This window comes from Oncorhynchus nerka, linkage group LG20 (assembly GCF_034236695.1).
Source record: "Oncorhynchus nerka isolate Pitt River linkage group LG20, Oner_Uvic_2.0, whole genome shotgun sequence".
NCBI lineage: Eukaryota > Metazoa > Chordata > Actinopteri > Salmoniformes > Salmonidae > Oncorhynchus > Oncorhynchus nerka.
The window spans coordinates 96,799,018-96,819,714 of NC_088415.1; the positions used below are offsets into that span (position 1 = coordinate 96,799,018).

The window sequence follows — 20,697 nt, forward strand, 5'->3', positions numbered from 1 at the left end:
GTTGCCCTGAAGCCATTTTGCCACAACTTTGGAAGTATGTTTGGGGTTATTGGCCATTTGGAAGACCCATTTGCGACCAAACTTTAACAAAGCTTTTTTAGCTTTTCAATGTTATAAATTGATTTGAATTTTAATGAGGGAAATAAGTATTTGACCCCTGTGCATAACATGACTTAGTACTTGGCGGCAAAACCCTTGTTGGCAATCACAGAGGTCAGATGTTTCTTGTAGTTGGCCACCAGGTTTGCACACATCTCAGGAGGGATTTTGTCCCACTACTCTTTGCAGATCTTCTCCAAGTCATTAAGGTTTCGGGGCTGACGTTTGGCAACTCGATCCTTCAGCTCCCTCCACAGATTTTCTATGGGATTAAGGTCTGGAGACTGGCTAGGCCACTCCAGGACCTTAATGTGCTTCTTCTTGAGCCACTCCTTTGTTGCCTTGGCCATGTGTTTTGGGTCATTGTCATGCTGGAATACCCATCCATGACCCATTTTCAATGCCCTGGCGGAGAGAAGGATTTCTCACCCAAGATTTGACGGTACATGGCACTGTCCATCGTCCCTTTGATGCTGTGAAGTTGTCCTGTTCCCTTAGTGGAAAAACACCCCCAAAGCATAATGTTTCCACCTCCATGTTTGACGGTGGGGATGGTGTTCTTGGGGTCATAGGCAGCATTCCTCCTCCTCCAAACACGACAAGTTGAGTTGATGCCAAAGAGCTCCATATTGGTCTCATCTGACCACAACACCTTCACCCAGTTGTCCTCTGAATCATTCAGATGTTCATTGGCAAACTTCAGACGGGCATGTATATGTGCTTTCTTGAGCAGGGGGACCTTGCGGGCGCTGCAGGATTTCAGTCCTTCACGGCGTAGTGTGTTACCAATTGTTTTCTTGGTGACTATGGTCCCAGCTGCCTTGAGATCATTGACAAGATCATCCCGTGTAGTTCTGGGCTGATTCCTCACCGTTCTTATGATCATTGCAACTCCACGAGGTGAGATCTTAGGTGGAGCCCCAGGCCAAGGGGCTCCATGCAACAGTTATTTTGTGTTGTCACCTTCTCAACAAGCTGCTTGGTGATGTTCTTATAGCCCATTCCAGCCTTGTGTAGGTTTACTATCTTGTCCCTGACATCCTTGGTGAGCTCTTTGGTCTTGGCCATGGTGGATAGTTTGGAATCTGATTGATTGATTGCTTCTGTGGACAGGTGTCTTTTATACAGGTAACAAACTGAGATTAGGAGCACTCCCTTTAAAGAGTGTGCTCCTAATCTCAGCTTGTTACCTGTATAAAAGACACCTGGGAGCCAGAAATCTTCCTGATTGAGAGGGGGTCAAATACTTATTTCCCTAAATAAAATACAAATCAATTTATAACATATTTCACATGCGGTTTTCTGGATTTTTTGTTGTTGTTATTCTGTCAATTCAATTCAATTCAATTCAATTCAAGGGCTTTATTGGCATGGGAAACATGTGTTAACATTGCCAAAGCAAGTGAGGTAGACAACATACAAAGTGAATATATAAGGTGAAAAACAACAAAAATGAACAGTAAACATGTCTGTCTCTCACTGTTCAAATAAACCTACAATTAAAATTATAGACGGATAATTTCTTTGTCAGTGGGCAAACGTACAAAATCAGCAGGGGATCAAATACTTTTTTCCCTCACTGTAGATCTGGGCCATCCATCAGGGAAGAAAGTGTCATTCCTATGTGCCCTCTCCATCTCAATGAGTTTAGGGTCCAGTTTGAATTTGTCTTTATTAAGGATCCCTATTAGTTCATGCCAATGTAGCAGCTACTTACTCTTCCTGGGGTTTATTATGGATCCCCATTAGTTCCTGCCAAGGCAGCAGCTACTCTTCCTGGGGTTTATCATGGATCCCCATTAGTTCCTGCCAAGGCAGCAGCTATTCTTCCTGGGGTTTATCATGGATCCCCATTAGTTCCTGCCAAGGCAGCAGGTACTCTTCCTGGGGTCCAAACACATTAATTAAGGCACTTACATTATTATTATCTCAACTAACCGGTGCCCCGGTGCATTGACTCTGTACTGGTACCCCCTGTATATAGCCTCCACAATGACTCTGTACAGTAATACCCTGTATATAGCCTCCACATTGACTCTGTACAGTAATACCCTGTATATAGCCTCCACATTGACTCTGTACTGGTACCCCCTGTATAGATCCTCCACATTGACTCTGTACTGGTACCCCCTGTATAGATCCTCCACATTGACTCTGTACTGGTACCCCCTGTATATAGCCTCCACTTTGACTCTATACTGGTTACCCCTGTATATAGCCTCCACATTGACTCTGTACGGTAATACCCTGTATATAGGCTCCACATTGACTCTGTACCGGTACCCCCTGTATATAGCCTCCATATTGACTCTGTACAGTAATACCCTGTATAGATCCTCCACATTGACTCTATACTGGTACCTCCTGTATATAGCCTCCACATTGACTCTGTACCGTAACACCCTGTATATAACCTCCACATTGACTCTGTACCGTAATACCCTGTATATAACCTCCACATTGACTCTGTACCGTAACACCCTGTCTATAACCTCCACATTGACTCTGTACCGTAACACCCTGTATATAACCTCCACATTGACTCTGTACCGTAACACCCTGTATAGATCCTCTACATTGACTCTGTACTGGTACCCCCTGTATATAGCCTCCACATTGACTCTGTACCGTAACACCCTGTATATAACCTCCACATTGACTCTGTACCGTAACACCCTGTATATAACCTCCACATTGACTCTGTACCGTAACACCCTGTATAGATCCTCCACATTGACTCTGTACTGGTACCCCCTGTATATAACCTCCACATTGACTCTGTACCGTAACACCCTGTATATAGCCTCCACATTGACTCTGTACCGTATAACCCTGTATATAGCCTCCTCATTGACTCTGTACTGGTACCCCCTGTATAGATCCTCCACATTGACTCTGTACTGGTGCCCCCTGTATATAGTCTCCACATTGACTCTGTACTGGTGCCCCCTGTATATAACCTCCACATTGACTCTGTACCGTAACACCCTGTATATAACCTCCACATTGACTCTGTAACGTAACACCCTGTATATAGCCTCCACATTGACTCTGTACCGTAACACCCTGTATATAACCTCCACATTGACTCTGTACCGTAATCAAATCAAAATCAAATCAAATGTATTTATATAGCCCTTCGTACATCAGCTGATATCTCAAAGTGCTGTACAGAAACCCAGCCTAAAACCCCAAACAGCAAGCAATGCAGGTGTAGAAGCACGGTGGCTAGGAAAAACTCCCTAGAAAGGCCAAAACCTAGGAAGAAACCTAGAGAGGAACCAGGCTATGTGGGTTGGCCAGTCCTCTTCTGGCTGTGCCGGGTGGAGATTATAACAGAACATGGCCAAGATGTTCAAATGTTCATAAATGACCAGCATGGTCGAATAATAATAAGGCAGAACAGTTGGAACTGGAGCAGCAGCACAGTCAGGTGGAAGTTGAAACTGGAGCAGCAGCATGGCCAGGTGGACTGGGGACAGCAAGGAGTCATCATGTCAGGTAGTCCTGGGGCATGGTCCTAGGGCTCAGGTCAGTTGAAACTGGAACAGCAGCATGGCCAGGTGGACTGGGGACAGCAAGGAGTCATCATGTCAGGTAGTCCTGGGGCATGGTCCTAGGGCTCAGGTCCTCCGAGAGAGAGAAAGAAAGAGAGAAGGAGAGAATTAGAGAACGCACACTTAGATTCACACAGGACACCGAATAGGACAGGAGAAGTACTCCAGATATAACAAACTGACCCCAGCCCCCCGACACATAAACTACTGCAGCATAAATACTGGAGGCTGAGACAGGAGGGGTCAGGAGATACTGTGGCCCCATCCGAGGACACCCCCGGACAGGGCCAAACAGGAAGGATATAACCCCACCCACTTTGCCAAAGCACAGCCCCCACACCACTAGAGGGATATCTTCAACCACCAACTTACCATCCTGAGACAAGGCTGAGTATAGCCCACAAAGATCTCCGCCACGGCACAACCCAATACCCTGTATAGATCCTCCACATTGACTCTGTATCGGTACCCCCTGTATATAGCCTCCACATTGACTCTGTATCGGTACCCCCTGTATATAACCTCCACATTGACTCTGTACTGGTGCCCCCTGTATATAGCCTCCACATTGACTCTGTACTGGTACCCCCTGTATATAGCCTCCACATTGACTCTGTACTGGTACCCCCTGTATATAGCCTCCACATTTACTCTGTACCGTAATACCCTGTATAGATCCTCCACATTGACTCTGTACTGGTGCCCCCTGTATATAGCCTCCACATTTACTCTGTACCGTAATACCCTGTATATAGCCTCCACATTGACTCTGTACCGATACCTCCTGTATATAGCCTCCACATTGACTCTGTACCGGTACCTCCTGTATATAACCTCCACATTGACTCTGTACCGTAACACCCTGTATATAACCTCCACATTGACTCTGTACCGTAACACCCTGTATATAACCTCCACATTGACTCTGTACCGTAACACCCTGTATAGATCCTCTACATTGACTCTGTACTGGTACCCCCTGTATATAGCCTCCACATTGACTCTGTACCGTAACACCCTGTATATAACCTCCACATTGACTCTGTACCGTAACACCCTGTATATAACCTCCACATTGACTCTGTACCGTAACACCCTGTATAGATCCTCCACATTGACTCTGTACTGGTACCCCCTGTATATAACCTCCACATTGACTCTGTACCGTAACACCCTGTATATAGCCTCCACATTGACTCTGTACCGTATAACCCTGTATATAGCCTCCTCATTGACTCTGTACTGGTACCCCCTGTATAGATCCTCCACATTGACTCTGTACTGGTGCCCCCTGTATATAGTCTCCACATTGACTCTGTACTGGTGCCCCCTGTATATAACCTCCACATTGACTCTGTACCGTAACACCCTGTATATAACCTCCACATTGACTCTGTAACGTAACACCCTGTATATAGCCTCCACATTGACTCTGTACCGTAACACCCTGTATATAACCTCCACATTGACTCTGTACCGTAATCAAATCAAAATCAAATCAAATGTATTTATATAGCCCTTCGTACATCAGCTGATATCTCAAAGTGCTGTACAGAAACCCAGCCTAAAACCCCAAACAGCAAGCAATGCAGGTGTAGAAGCACGGTGGCTAGGAAAAACTCCCTAGAAAGGCCAAAACCTAGGAAGAAACCTAGAGAGGAACCAGGCTATGTGGGTTGGCCAGTCCTCTTCTGGCTGTGCCGGGTGGAGATTATAACAGAACATGGCCAAGATGTTCAAATGTTCATAAATGACCAGCATGGTCGAATAATAATAAGGCAGAACAGTTGGAACTGGAGCAGCAGCACAGTCAGGTGGAAGTTGAAACTGGAGCAGCAGCATGGCCAGGTGGACTGGGGACAGCAAGGAGTCATCATGTCAGGTAGTCCTGGGGCATGGTCCTAGGGCTCAGGTCAGTTGAAACTGGAACAGCAGCATGGCCAGGTGGACTGGGGACAGCAAGGAGTCATCATGTCAGGTAGTCCTGGGGCATGGTCCTAGGGCTCAGGTCCTCCGAGAGAGAGAAAGAAAGAGAGAAGGAGAGAATTAGAGAACGCACACTTAGATTCACACAGGACACCGAATAGGACAGGAGAAGTACTCCAGATATAACAAACTGACCCCAGCCCCCCGACACATAAACTACTGCAGCATAAATACTGGAGGCTGAGACAGGAGGGGTCAGGAGATACTGTGGCCCCATCCGAGGACACCCCCGGACAGGGCCAAACAGGAAGGATATAACCCCACCCACTTTGCCAAAGCACAGCCCCCACACCACTAGAGGGATATCTTCAACCACCAACTTACCATCCTGAGACAAGGCTGAGTATAGCCCACAAAGATCTCCGCCACGGCACAACCCAATACCCTGTATAGATCCTCCACATTGACTCTGTATCGGTACCCCCTGTATATAGCCTCCACATTGACTCTGTATCGGTACCCCTGTATATAACCTCCACATTGACTCTGTACTGGTGCCCCCTGTATATAGCCTCCACATTGACTCTGTACTGGTACCCCCTGTATATAGCCTCCACATTGACTCTGTACTGGTACCCCCTGTATATAGCCTCCACATTTACTCTGTACCGTAATACCCTGTATAGATCCTCCACATTGACTCTGTACTGGTGCCCCCTGTATATAGCCTCCACATTTACTCTGTACCGTAATACCCTGTATATAGCCTCCACATTGACTCTGTACCGATACCTCCTGTATATAGCCTCCACATTGACTCTGTACCGGTACCTCCTGTATATAACCTCCACATTGACTCTGTACCGTAACACCCTGTATATAACCTCCACATTGACTCTGTACCGTAACACCCTGTATATAACCTCCACATTGACTCTGTACCGTAACACCCTGTATAGATCCTCTACATTGACTCTGTACTGGTACCCCCTGTATATAGCCTCCACATTGACTCTGTACCGTAACACCCTGTATATAACCTCCACATTGACTCTGTACCGTAACACCCTGTATATAACCTCCACATTGACTCTGTACCGTAACACCCTGTATAGATCCTCCACATTGACTCTGTACTGGTACCCCCTGTATATAACCTCCACATTGACTCTGTACCGTAACACCCTGTATATAGCCTCCACATTGACTCTGTACCGTATAACCCTGTATATAGCCTCCTCATTGACTCTGTACTGGTACCCCCTGTATAGATCCTCCACATTGACTCTGTACTGGTGCCCCTGTATATAGTCTCCACATTGACTCTGTACTGGTGCCCCTGTATATAACCTCCACATTGACTCTGTACCGTAACACCCTGTATATAACCTCCACATTGACTCTGTAACGTAACACCCTGTATATAGCCTCCACATTGACTCTGTACCGTAACACCCTGTATATAACCTCCACATTGACTCTGTACCGTAATCAAATCAAAATCAAATCAAATGTATTTATATAGCCCTTCGTACATCAGCTGATATCTCAAAGTGCTGTACAGAAACCCAGCCTAAAACCCCAAACAGCAAGCAATGCAGGTGTAGAAGCACGGTGGCTAGGAAAAACTCCCTAGAAAGGCCAAAACCTAGGAAGAAACCTAGAGAGGAACCAGGCTATGTGGGTTGGCCAGTCCTCTTCTGGCTGTGCCGGGTGGAGATTATAACAGAACATGGCCAAGATGTTCAAATGTTCATAAATGACCAGCATGGTCGAATAATAATAAGGCAGAACAGTTGGAACTGGAGCAGCAGCACAGTCAGGTGGAAGTTGAAACTGGAGCAGCAGCATGGCCAGGTGGACTGGGGACAGCAAGGAGTCATCATGTCAGGTAGTCCTGGGGCATGGTCCTAGGGCTCAGGTCAGTTGAAACTGGAACAGCAGCATGGCCAGGTGGACTGGGGACAGCAAGGAGTCATCATGTCAGGTAGTCCTGGGGCATGGTCCTAGGGCTCAGGTCCTCCGAGAGAGAGAAAGAAAGAGAGAAGGAGAGAATTAGAGAACGCACACTTAGATTCACACAGGACACCGAATAGGACAGGAGAAGTACTCCAGATATAACAAACTGACCCCAGCCCCCCGACACATAAACTACTGCAGCATAAATACTGGAGGCTGAGACAGGAGGGGTCAGGAGATACTGTGGCCCCATCCGAGGACACCCCCGGACAGGGCCAAACAGGAAGGATATAACCCCACCCACTTTGCCAAAGCACAGCCCCCACACCACTAGAGGGATATCTTCAACCACCAACTTACCATCCTGAGACAAGGCTGAGTATAGCCCACAAAGATCTCCGCCACGGCACAACCCAATACCCTGTATATAGTCTCCACATTGACTCTGTACTGGTACCCCCTGTATAGATCCTCCACATTGACTCTGTACTGGTACCCCCTGTATAGATCCTCCACATTGACTCTGTACTGGTGCCCCCTGTATATAGTCTCCACATTGACTGTACCGTAACACCCTGTATATAGCCTCCACATTGACTCTGTACCGTAACACCCTGTATATAACCTCCACATTGACTCTGTACTGGTACCCCCTGTATATAGCCTCCACATTGACTCTGTACTGGTACCCCCTGTATAGATCCTCCACATTGACTCTGTACTGGTACCCCCTGTATATAGCCTCCACATTGACTCTGTACTGGTACCCCCTGTATATAGCCTCCACATTTACTCTGTACCGTAATACCCTGTATATAGCCTCCACATTTACTCTGTACCGTAATACCCTGTATATAACCTCCACATTGACTCTGTACTGGTACCCCCTGTATATAGCCTCCACATTGACTCTGTACTGGTACCCCCTGTATAGATCCTCCACATTGACTCTGTACTGGTACCCCCTGTATATAGCCTCCACATTGACTCTGTACTGGTACCCCCTGTATATAGCCTCCACATTTACTCTGTACCGTAATACCCTGTATATAGCCTCCACATTTACTCTGTACCGTAATACCCTGTATATAGCCTCCACATTGACTCTGTACCGGTACCTCCTGTATATAGCCTCCACATTGACTCTGTACTGGTACCCCCTGTATAGATCCTCCACATTGATTCTGTACTGGTACCTCCTGTATATAGCCTCCACATTGACTCTGTACCGGTACCCCCTGTATAGATCCTCCACATTGACTCTGTACTGGTGCCCCCTGTATATAACCTCCACATTGACTCTGTACCGTAATACCCTGTATATAGTCTCCACATTGACTCTGTACCGTAATACCCTGTATATAGTCTCCACATTGACTCTGTACCGTAATACCCTGTATATAGTCTCCACATTGACTCTGTACCGTAATACCCTGTATATAGTCTCCACATTGACTCTGTACCGTAATACCCTGTATATAGTCTCCACATTGACTCTGTACCGTAATACCCTGTATATAGCCTCCACATTGACTCTGTACCGTAATACCCTGTATATAGCCTCCACATTGACTCTGTACCGTATAACCCTGTATATAGCCTCCACATTGACTCTGTACCGTAACACCCTGTATATAGCCTCCACATTGACTCTGTACCGTAATACCCTGTATATAACCTCCACATTGACTCTGTACCGGTACCCCCTGTATATAGCCTCCACATTGACTCTGTACCGTAACACCCTGTATATAGCCTCCACACTGACTCTGTACCGTAACACCCTGTATATAGCCTCCACATTGACTCTGTACCGTAATACCCTGTATATAGCCTCCACATTGACTCTGTACCGTAACACCCTGTATATAGCCTCCACATTGACTCTGTACCGTAACACCCTGTATATAGCCTCCACATTGACTCTGTACCGTAACACCCTGTATATAGCCTCCACATTGACTCTGTACCGTAACACCCTGTATATAGCCTCCACATTGACTCTGTACCGTAATACCCTGTATATAGCCTCCACATTGACTCTGTACCGTAATACCCTGTATATAGCCTCACATAGACTCTGTACCGTAACACCCTGTATATAGCCTCCACATTGACTCTGTACCGTAATACCCTGTATATAGCCTCCACATTGACTCTGTACCGTAATACCCTGTATATAGCCTCCACATTGACTCTGTACCGTAATACCCTGTATATAGCCTCCACATTGACTCTGTACCGTAATACCCTGTATATAGCCTCCACATAGACTCTGTACCGTAACACCCTGTATATAGCCTCCACATTGACTCTGTACTGGTACCCCTGTATATAGCCTCCACATAGACTCTGTACCGTAATACCCTGTATATAGCCTCCACATTGACTCTGTACCGTAATACCCTGTATATAGCCTCCACATTGACTCTGTACCGTAATACCCTGTATATAGCCTCCACATTGACTCTGTACCGTAACACCCTGTATATAGCCTCCACATTGACTCTGTACCGTAATACCCTGTATATAGCCTCCACATTGACTCTGTACCGTAACACCCTGTATATAGCCTCCACATAGACTCTGTACCGGTACCCCCTGTATATAGCCTCCACATTGACTCTGTACCGGTACCCCCTGTATATAGCCTCCACATTGACTCTGTACCGTAATACCCTGTATATAGCCTCCACACTGACTCTGTACCGTAATACCCTGTATATAGCCTCCACATTGACTCTGTACCGTAATACCCTGTATATAGCCTCCACATTGACTCTGTACCGTAATACCCTGTATATAGCCTCCACATTGACTCTGTACCGTAATACCCTGTATATAGCCTCCACATTGACTCTGTACCGTAATACCCTGTATATAGCCTCCACATTGACTCTGTACCGTAATACCCTGTATATAGCCTCCACATTGACTCTGTACCGTAATACCCTGTATATAGCCTCCACATTGACTCTGTACCGTAATACCCTGTATATAGCCTCCACATAGACTCTGTACCGTAACACCCTGTATATAGCCTCCACATTGACTCTGTACTGGTACCCCCTGTATATAGCCTCCACATAGACTCTGTACCGTAATACCCTGTATATAGCCTCCACATTGACTCTGTACCGTAATACCCTGTATATAGCCTCCACATTGACTCTGTACCGTAATACCCTGTATATAGCCTCCACATTGACTCTGTACCGTAACACCCTGTATATAGCCTCCACATTGACTCTGTACCGTAATACCCTGTATATAGCCTCCACATTGACTCTGTACCGTAACACCCTGTATATAGCCTCCACATAGACTCTGTACCGGTACCCCCTGTATATAGCCTCCACATTGACTCTGTACCGGTACCCCCTGTATATAGCCTCCACATTGACTCTGTACCGTAATACCCTGTATATAGCCTCCACATTGACTCTGTACCGTAATACCCTGTATATAGCCTCCACATTGACTCTGTACCGTAATACCCTGTATATAGCCTCCACATTGACTCTGTACCGTAATACCCTGTATATAGCCTCCACATTGACTCTGTACCGTAACACCCTGTATATAGCCTCCACATTGACTCTGTACCGTAATACCCTGTATATAGCCTCCACATTGACTCTGTACCGTAATACCCTGTATATAGCCTCCACATTGACTCTGTACCGTAACACCCTGTATATAGCCTCCACATAGACTCTGTACCGTAATACCCTGTATATAGCCTCCACATTGACTCTGTACCGTAACACCCTGTATAGAGCCTTGTTATTTTTCTGCTGCTGTTAAATTTTTTGTTACTTTTATATTCTATTTTTTACTTGACACTTTTTTTAAAACTTCTTAAATCATTGTCGGTTAGGGGCTTGTAAGTAAGTTTTTCACTGTAAAGTCTTCACCTGTTGTATTTGGCTCATGTGACAATTTCTGGGGGATTACACATAAAATAAAATATTAAACAGTACATAACAATATTACACGACTACAATACAACATGCATAATACCACCATACAACAATATTACACGACTACAATACAACATGCATAATACCACCATACAACGTTATGTATGTACGTAAGTTTAGAATGCTTGTTGCATTCAGCTTGTCAACACTTCTTACTAGAGATGGACCGATTTTGTTTTTGTTTTGGGCCCATACCGATTTCCAATATTTTCCTTCCCCCCCCCAAAAAAAACGATAATGATAACCGATATTTACAATTTTTGCAGCCTTTTAAGCATGCTAGTAATAAAAGTTATTTTATTGGCATTTACTTATTTTTAAAATTTATTTTTTTAAATTTGACCTTTATTTAACCAGGCAAGTCAGTTAAGAACAAATTCTTATTTTCAATAACGGCCTAGGAACAGTGGGTTAACTGCCTGTTCAGGGGCAGAACGACAGATTTGTACCTTGTCGGCTCGGGGGTTTGAATTTGCAACCTTCCGGTTACTAGTCCAACGCTCTAACCACTAGGCTACCCTGCCGCCCCATGTCCCCATTACCGTCAAAACCTATTTCTTTCACTTACTTGCTGTGCTGTTTTGTTGTTCATTTGTTCAGTCGTTTCATTCTCAACCAGGATTTCATCATACATGTTAAGCAGTGAAGTTTCGGCTCTGTCTGTCCGTTTCCGTCTTGTCCAGCTGTGTATGTAACATTTCAATGTAACCCTGTTTCTTGTCTGCATCAAAGTAGCGGTCCTTGTACCTAACATTGAGCATGGCGGCGACACAGTAAAGAGGCTCTGCTGAAGCTTATTTCTCCAGTCAGTTATTCGAATGACGCTAGGAGTTCATGTTTCAAACATGTTCTCAAATGCCATTGAAAAGGCAGCAGTGGTATGAGAACCAGCATATTCTTGAGCATGTAATGCGGCTTTCCTCAGTACGAAATCCTTATCGACCCACTGTGCTGTCAGACTCCGCATGCTCATATCTGGAAAATATGTGTGAAATGCTGGTATGTCACAAAAACAGAGAAGTATATATTCTGGGTGATTTAAATATTGATAGGTTCTCATCAAGCTGCCCACTCAAGAAAAAAACGTCAAACTGTAACCAGCAGGGTAGCCTAGTGGTTAGAGCGTTGGACTAGTAACCGGAAGGTTACTTCAAACTGTAACCAACAGGGTAGCCTAGTGGTTAGAGCGTTGGACTAGTAACCGGAAGGTTACTTCAAACTGTAACCAACAGGGTAGCCTAGTGGTTAGAGCGTTGGACTAGTAACCGGAAGGTTACTTCAAACTGTAACCAACAGGGTAGCCTAGTGGTTAGAGAGTTGGACTAGTAACCGGAAGGTTACTTCAAACTGTAACCAACAGGGTAGCCTAGTGGTTAGAGCGTTGGACTAGCAACCGGAAGGTTACTTCAAACTGTAACCAGCAGGGTAGCCTAGTGGTTAGAGCGTTGGACTAGTAACCGGAAGGTTACTTCAAACTGTAACCAACAGGGTAGCCTAGTGGTTAGAGCGTTGGACTAGTAACCGGAAGGTTACTTCAAACTGTAACCAACAGGGTAGCCTAGTGGTTAGAGCGTTGGACTAGTAACCGGAAGGTTACTTCAAACTGTAACCAATAGGGTAGCCTAGTGGTTAGAGCGTTGGACTAGTAACCGGAAGGTTACTTCAAACTGTAACTAACAGGGTAGCCTAGTGGTTAGAGCGTTGGACTAGTAACCGGAAGGTTACTTCAAACTGTAACCAACAGGGTAGCCTAGTGGTTAGAGCGTTGGACTAGTAACCGGAAGGTTACTTCAAACTGTAACCAACAGGGTAGCCTAGTGGTTAGAGCGTTGGACTAGTAACCGGAAGGTTACTTCAGACTATAACCAACAGGGTAGCCTAGTGGTTAGAGCGTTGGACTAGTAACCGGAAGGTTACTTCAGACTGTAACCAACAGGGTAGCCTAGTGGTTAGAGCGTTGGACTAGTAACCGGAAGGTTACTTCAAACTGTAACCAACAGGGTAGCCTAGTGGTTAGAGCGTTGGACTAGTAACCGGAAGGTTACTTCAAACTGTAACCAACAGGGTAGCCTAGTGGTTAGAGCGTTGGACTAGTAACCGGAAGGTTACTTCAAACTGTAACCAGCAGGGTAGCCTAGTGGTTAGAGCGTTGGACTAGTAACCGGAAGGTTACTTCAAACTGTAACCAACAGGGTAGCCTAGTGGTTAGAGCGTTGGACTAGTAACCGGAAGGTTACTTCAAACTGTAACCAACAGGGTAGCCTAGTGGTTAGAGCGTTGGACTAGTAACCGGAAGGTTACTTCAAACTGTAACCAGCAGGGTAGCCTAGTGGTTAGAGCGTTGGACTAGTAACCGGAAGGTTACTTCAAACTGTAACCAACAGGGTAGCCTAGTGGTTAGAGCGTTGGACTAGTAACCGGAAGGTTACTTCAAACTGTAACCAACAGGGTAGCCTAGTGGTTAGAGCGTTGGACTAGTAACCGGAAGGTTACTTCAAACTGTAACCAGCAGGGTAGCCTAGTGGTTAGAGCGTTGGACTAGTAACCGGAAGGTTACTTCAAACTGTAACCAACAGGGTAGCCTAGTACAGAGCCTACGGTACAGAGTCTATGTGGAGGCTATATACAGGGTGTTACGGTACAGAGTCAATGTGGAGGCTATATACAGGGGTACTGGTACAGAGTCAATGTGGAGGCTATATACAGGGGGTACCGGTACAGAGTCAATGTGGAGACTATATACAGGGCATTACGGTACAGAGTCTATGTGGAGGCTATATACAGGGTGTTACGGTACAGAGTCAATGTGGAGACTATATACAGGGGGTACCGATACAGAGTCTATGTGGAGGCTATATACAGGGGGTACCGGTACAGAGTCAATGTGGAGGCTATATACAGGGGGTACCAGTACAGAGTCAATGTGGAGGCTATATACAGGGGGTACCGGTACAGAGTCAATGTGGAGGCTATATACAGGGGGTACCGCTACAGAGTCAATGTGGAGGCTATATACAGGGGGTACCGGTACAGAGTTAATGTGGAGGCTATATACAGGGGGTACCGGTACAGAGTCAATGTGGAGGCTATATACAGGGGGTACCGGTACAGAGTCAATATGGAGGCTATATACAGGGGGTACCGGTACAGAGTCAATGTGGAGGCTATATACAGGGGGTACCGGTACAGAGTTAATGTGCAGGGCCACCGGTTAGTCGAGGTAATGAAGGTAATATGTGCATGTAGGTAGAGTTATTAAAGTGATGCGTAGATAATAAACAGAGAGTAGCAGCAGCGCCAAGGGGGGGGGGGGTAAATAGTCTGGGTAGCCATTTGATAAGATATTCAGGAGTCTTATGGTTTTGGTGTAGAAGCTGTTCAGAAGCCTCTTGGACCTAGACTTGGCACTCCGGTACCACTTGCCGTGTGGTAGCAGAGATAACAGTCTATGACTAGAGTGGCTGGAGTCTTTGACCATTTTTAGGGCCTTCGTTTGACACCGCCTGGTATAGAGGTCCTGGATGGCAGGAAGCTTGGCCCCAGTGACTATGTATGGCTTGGGTGGATGGATGGATTAATTAATTAATTGGGCTGTTGGGTCCCAGACCTTCTAGATAATTAACAGGGATAGAAGATGGAAAGATTACCTCAGTTTGAAAGACACAGATTCTGTTTAAGTCTCATTGTTCCACTCCCAGCTCCTCCTAAATCCTGTGACCTGCAGACAGCTGTGTCAATATGGGCTACGGAGATAAAGTCATATTAGAGACCTGGATAACTGGAAAACTAATATGCAGCCAGTGGCGTGTTTCCACTCTGAAGAAGCTGTTTCCTGAAAGTAATCCCCTGTATGGAGTGCTTGGACATGGAGAGGTTCAATCTGATTGGTTTAGATTTGAGGAAATGGCCAAATGTAAGGAATAGGCCATAGGGTTGTGTTTAGCCACGGGGAAGGAATGTAGTCTGCTTGGTTTAACTGATGAAGAGGTTTTTAAAGGTTAATATGAAGCTCCATGCTGGGCCTCATGGAGAGGGTATCCTGTCCCCCTGTCTGTGTGTCCTGTTGGGCCTCATAGAGAGGATCTCTTCTTGTCCCCCTGTCCTGCTGGGCCTCATAGAGGGGGTCTCCTTCTGTCCTGTTGGGCCTCATAGAGAGGGTCTCCTGTCCCCCTGTCTGTGTGTCCTGCTGGGCCTCATAGAGAGGGTCTCCTCTTGTCCCCCTGTCCTGCTGGGCCTCATAGAGAGGGTCTCCTGTCTGTGTGTCCTGCTGGGCCTCATAGAGGGCCTCCTCCTGTCCCCCTGTACTGTTGGGCCTCATAGAGAGGATCTCCTCCTGTCCTGCTGGGCCTCATAGAGGGGGTCTCCTTCTGTCCTGTTGGGCCTCATAGAGAGGGTCTCCTCCTGTCCTGCTGGGCCTCATAGAGGGCCTCCTCCTGTCCCCCTGTACTGTTGGGCCTCAGAGAGGGTCTCTTCTTGTCCCCCTGTCCTGCTGGGCCTCATAGAGAGGGTCTCCTGTCTGTGCGTCCTGCTGGGCCTCATAGAGGGCCTCCTCCTGTCCCCCTGTCTGTGTGTCCTGTTGGGCCTCATAGAGAGGGTCTCCTCTTGTCCCCCTGTCCTGCTGAGCCTCATAGAGAGGATCTCCTCCTGTTCGCCTGTCCTGTTGGGCCTCATAGAGGGTCTCCTCCTGTCTGTGTATCCTGATGGTGTTTTTAGGAGAGGGCCGTTCTGAGGTCACTGGGGCTGTCATGCATCCCTGCAGTACGTCATCCTCAACACTGCAGCCATCATTGGCACAGTTCTCTCTAGTAGAGGCCCACGGTAGGGATGTGACAATTGGAAAACATGTCTTAACGTTTAAATATACTTTATTTTCTCTTCGGTTTTCTGTTGGGGGCAGTGGTTTAGTGCTATTTCTTTAGGTACTAGTGTGCTTTTTTTATTTGTACGCCATCATTTGGTTTGGGATTTGATCCCTGCACACCATTATACCCACCCCCATCTACACCCCTCTTACCCAGGGTAATCAAAACTGTGGAGAGATCCCAGCTCCAAGCCTCTGTCATGACATCACAGCTGAGGAGAGGAGAGAGCATCTGGAGTGGGGTGTGGAGCCATGAGTCTCCCCTAGTTCCCTGAACTCTGCCTCTCCCCTCCCCTCACCATACCAACCTCCTCCTCTCCCTGCATTCTGTCTCTCTTCTCCCCTCACGACACCAACCTCCTCCTCTCCCTGCATTCTGCCCCTCTTCTCCCCTCCCCTCACCATACCAACCTCCTCTCCCTGCATTCTGCCTCTCTTCTCCCCTCCCCTCACCATACCAACCTCCTCTCCCTGCATTCTGCCTCTCTTCTCCCCTCCCTCACCATACCAACCTCCTCTCCCTGCATTCTGCCTCTCTTCTCCCCTCACCATACCAACCTCCTCTCCCTGCATTCTGCCTCTCTTCTCCCCTCCCCTCCCCTCACCACATCAACCTCCTCCTCTCCCTGCATTCTGCCTCTCTTCTCCCCTCCCTCCCCTCACGACACCAACCTCCTCCTCTCCCTGCATTCTGCCTCTCTTCTCCCCTCCCTCACCATACCAACCTCCTCTCCCTGCATTCTGCCTCTCTTCTCCCCTCCCCTCACCATACCAACCTCCTCTCCCTGCATTCTGTCTCTCTTCTCCCCTCACCATACCAACCTCCTCTCCCTGCATTCTGCCTCTCTTCTCCCCTCCCCTCCTCACCACATCAACCTCCTCCTCTCCCTGCATTCTGCCTCTCTTCTCCCTCCCCTCCCCTCCCCACACCAACCTCCTCCTCTCCCTGCATTCTGCCTCTCTTCTCCCCTCCCCCTCACCACACCAACCTCCTCCTCTCCCTGCATTCTGCCTCTCTTCTCCCCTCCCCTCACCACACCAACCTCCTCCTCTCCCTGCATTCTGCCAATCTTCCCTCCCCTCCCCTCACCACACCAACCTCCTCCTCTCCCTGCATTCTGCCTCTCTTCTCCCCTCACCACATCAACCTCCTCCTTTCCCTGCATTCTGCCTCTCTTCTCCCCTCCCTCACCACACCAACCTCCTCCTCTCCCTGCATTCTGCCTCTCTTCTCCCCTCCCCTCCCCACATCAACCTCCTCCTCTCCCTGCATTCTGCCTCTCTTCTCCCCTCCCCTCCCCTCACCACACCAACCTCCTCCTCTCCCTGCATTCTGCCTCTCTTCTCCCCTCACCACATCAACCTCCTCCTTTCCCTGCATTCTGCCTCTCTTCTCCCCTCCCCCCTCACCACACCAACCTCCTCCTCTCCCTGCATTCTGCTCTCTTCTCCCCTCCCTCACCACATCAACCTCCTCCTCTCCCTGCATTCTGCCTCTCTTCTCCCCCCTCACCACACCAACCTCCTCCTCTCCCTGCATTCTGCCTCTCTTCTCCCCTCACCACACCAACCTCCTCCTCTCCCTGCATTCTGCCTCTCTTCTCCCCTCCCCTCACCACATCAACCTCCTCCTCTCCCTGCATTCTGCCTCTCTTCTCCCTCCCCTCACCACATCAACCTCCTCCTCTCCCTGCATTCTGCCTCTCTTCTCCCCTCCCCTCCCCTCACCACACCAACCTCCTCCTCTCCCTGCATTCTGCCTCTCTTCTCCCCTCCCTCACCTCACCACACCAACCTCCTCCTCTCCCTGCATTCTGCCTCTCTTCTCCCCTCCCCTCACCACATCAACCTCCTCCTCTCCCTGCATTCTGCCTCTCTTCTCCCCTCCCCTCACCACACCAACCTCCTCCTTTCCCTGCATTCTGCCTCTCTTCTCCCCTCACCACACCAACCTCCTCCTCTCCCTGCATTCTGCCTCTCTTCTCCCCTCCCCTCACCACATCAACCTCCTCCTCTCCCTGCATTCTGCCTCTCTTCTCCCTCCCCTCACCACACCAACCTCCTCCTCTCCCTGCATTCTGCCTCTCTTCTCCCCTCCCCTCCCCTCACCACACCAACCTCCTCCTCTCCCTGTATTCTGCCTCTCTTCTCCCCTCCCCTCACCAACCTCCTCCTCACCCTGCATTCTGCCACTCTTCTCCCCTCCCCTCACCACACCAACCTCCTCCTCTCCCTGCATTCTGCCTCTCTTCTCCCCTCACCACACCAACCTCCTCCTCTCCTTGCACTCTGCCTGTTCAGGGTGAGATGAGAAGAGAGGCAGAGTTCAGGGAACTAGGGGAGACTCATGGCTCCACACCCCCACTCCAGATGCTCTCTCCTCTCCTCAGCTGTGATGTCATGACAGAGGAAGCTTCCCTGGAGCTGGGATCTCTCCACAGTTTTGATTACCCTGGGTCAGAGGGTGTTTGGATGGGGGTGGGTATAATGGTGTGAAAGGATGAGATCCAAAACCAAACATAGCAGTTTATAGCTAACGTGCTTATCTGTAGAAAGTCAATTTCCTTTCAGTCAAACTGAGACCTTACTACCAGACTCAGTGGTGGAAAAGTACCCAATTATCATACTTGAGCAAAAGTAAAGATACTTTTAAAAGAAAATGACTCAAGTAAAAGTGAAAGTCACCCAGTAAAATACTACTTAAGTAAAAGTCTAAAAGTATTTGGTTTTAAATATACTTAAGTATCAAAAGTAAAAGTATAAATAATTTCAAATTCCTTATATTAAGCAAAGCAGACGGCACCATTTTCTTGTTATTTTAATATACAGATAGCCAATGGCACACTCCAACACTCAGAGATCATTTACAAACTAAGCATGTGTGTTTAGTGAGTCTCAAATAAAATCATATTTTATTTGTCACATACACATGGTTAGCAGATGTTAATGCGAGTGTAGCGAAATGCTTGTGCTTCTAGTTATGACAATGCAGTAATAACCAACAAGTAATCTAACCTAACAATTCCACACACAAGTGTAAAGGGATGAAGAATATGTACATAAAGATATATGAATGAGTGATGGTACAGAACAGCATAGGCAAGATGCAGTAGATGGTATCGAGTACAGTATATACATATGAGATGAGTAATGTAGGGTATGTAAACATTATATTAAGTGGCATTGTTTAACGTGACTAGTGATACATTTTTACATCAATTTTTACATTACTAAAGTGGCTGGAGTTGAGTCAGTATGTTGGCAGCAGCCACTCAATGTTAGTGATGGCGATTTAACAGTCTGATGGCCTTGAGATAGAAGCTGTTTTTCAGTCTCTCGGTCCCAACTTTGATGCACCTGTACTGACCTCGCCTTCTGGATGATAGCGGGGTGAACAGGCAGTGGCTCGGGTGGTTGTTGTCCTTGATGATCTTTATGGCCTTCCTGTGACATCGGGTGGTGTAGGTGTCCTGGAGGGCAGGTAGTTTGCCCCCGGTGATGTGTTGTGCAGAGCTCACTACCCTCTGGAGAGCCTTACGGTTGTGGGCGGAGCAGTTGCCGTACCAGGCGGTGATACAGCCCGACAGGATGCTCTCGATTGTGCATCTGTAAAAGTTTGTAAGTGCTTTTGGTGAAAAGCCAAGTTTCTTCAGCCTCCTGAGGTTGAAGAGGCGCTGCTGCGCCTACTTCACCACCCTGTCTGTGTGGGTGGACCAATTCAGTTTGTCCGTGATGTGTACGCCGAGAAACTTAAAACTTACTACCCTCTCCACTATTGTCCCGTCGATGTGGATAGGGGGGTGCTCCCTCTGCTGTTTCCTGAAGTCCACAATCATCTCCTTAGTTTTTTTGACGTTGAGTGTGAGGTTATTTTCCTGACACCACACTCCGAGGGCCCTCACCTCCTCCCTGTAGGCCGTCTCGTCGTTGTTGGTAATCAAGCCTACCACTGTAGTGTCGTCTGCAAACTTGATGATTGAGTTGGAGGCGTGCATGGCGACGCAGTCGTGGGTGAATAGGGAGTACAGGAGAGGGCTCAGAACGCACCCTTGTGGGGCCCCAGTGTTGAGGATCAGCGGGGTGGAGATGTTGTTACCTACCCTCACCACCTGGGGGCGGCCCGTCAGGAAGTCCAGGATCCAGTTGCACAGGGCGGGGTCGAGACCCAGGGTCTCGAGCTTGATGACAAGTTTGGAGGGTACTATGGTGTTAAATGCTGAGCTGTAGTCGATGAACAGCATTCTCACATAGGTATTCCTCTTGTCCAGATGGGTTAGGGCAGTATGCAGTGTGGTTGTGACTGCGTCGTCTG

At 47.6% G+C, this 20,697-nt stretch overlaps 1 protein-coding gene across 1 annotated transcript in view; it reads left to right on the plus strand.

Moving 5' to 3' along the window:
- Positions 1–20,697, plus strand: part of emilin2a (elastin microfibril interfacer 2a) — a 74,662-nt gene that overhangs the window by 29,712 nt on the left and 24,253 nt on the right. The window lies entirely within an intron of this gene.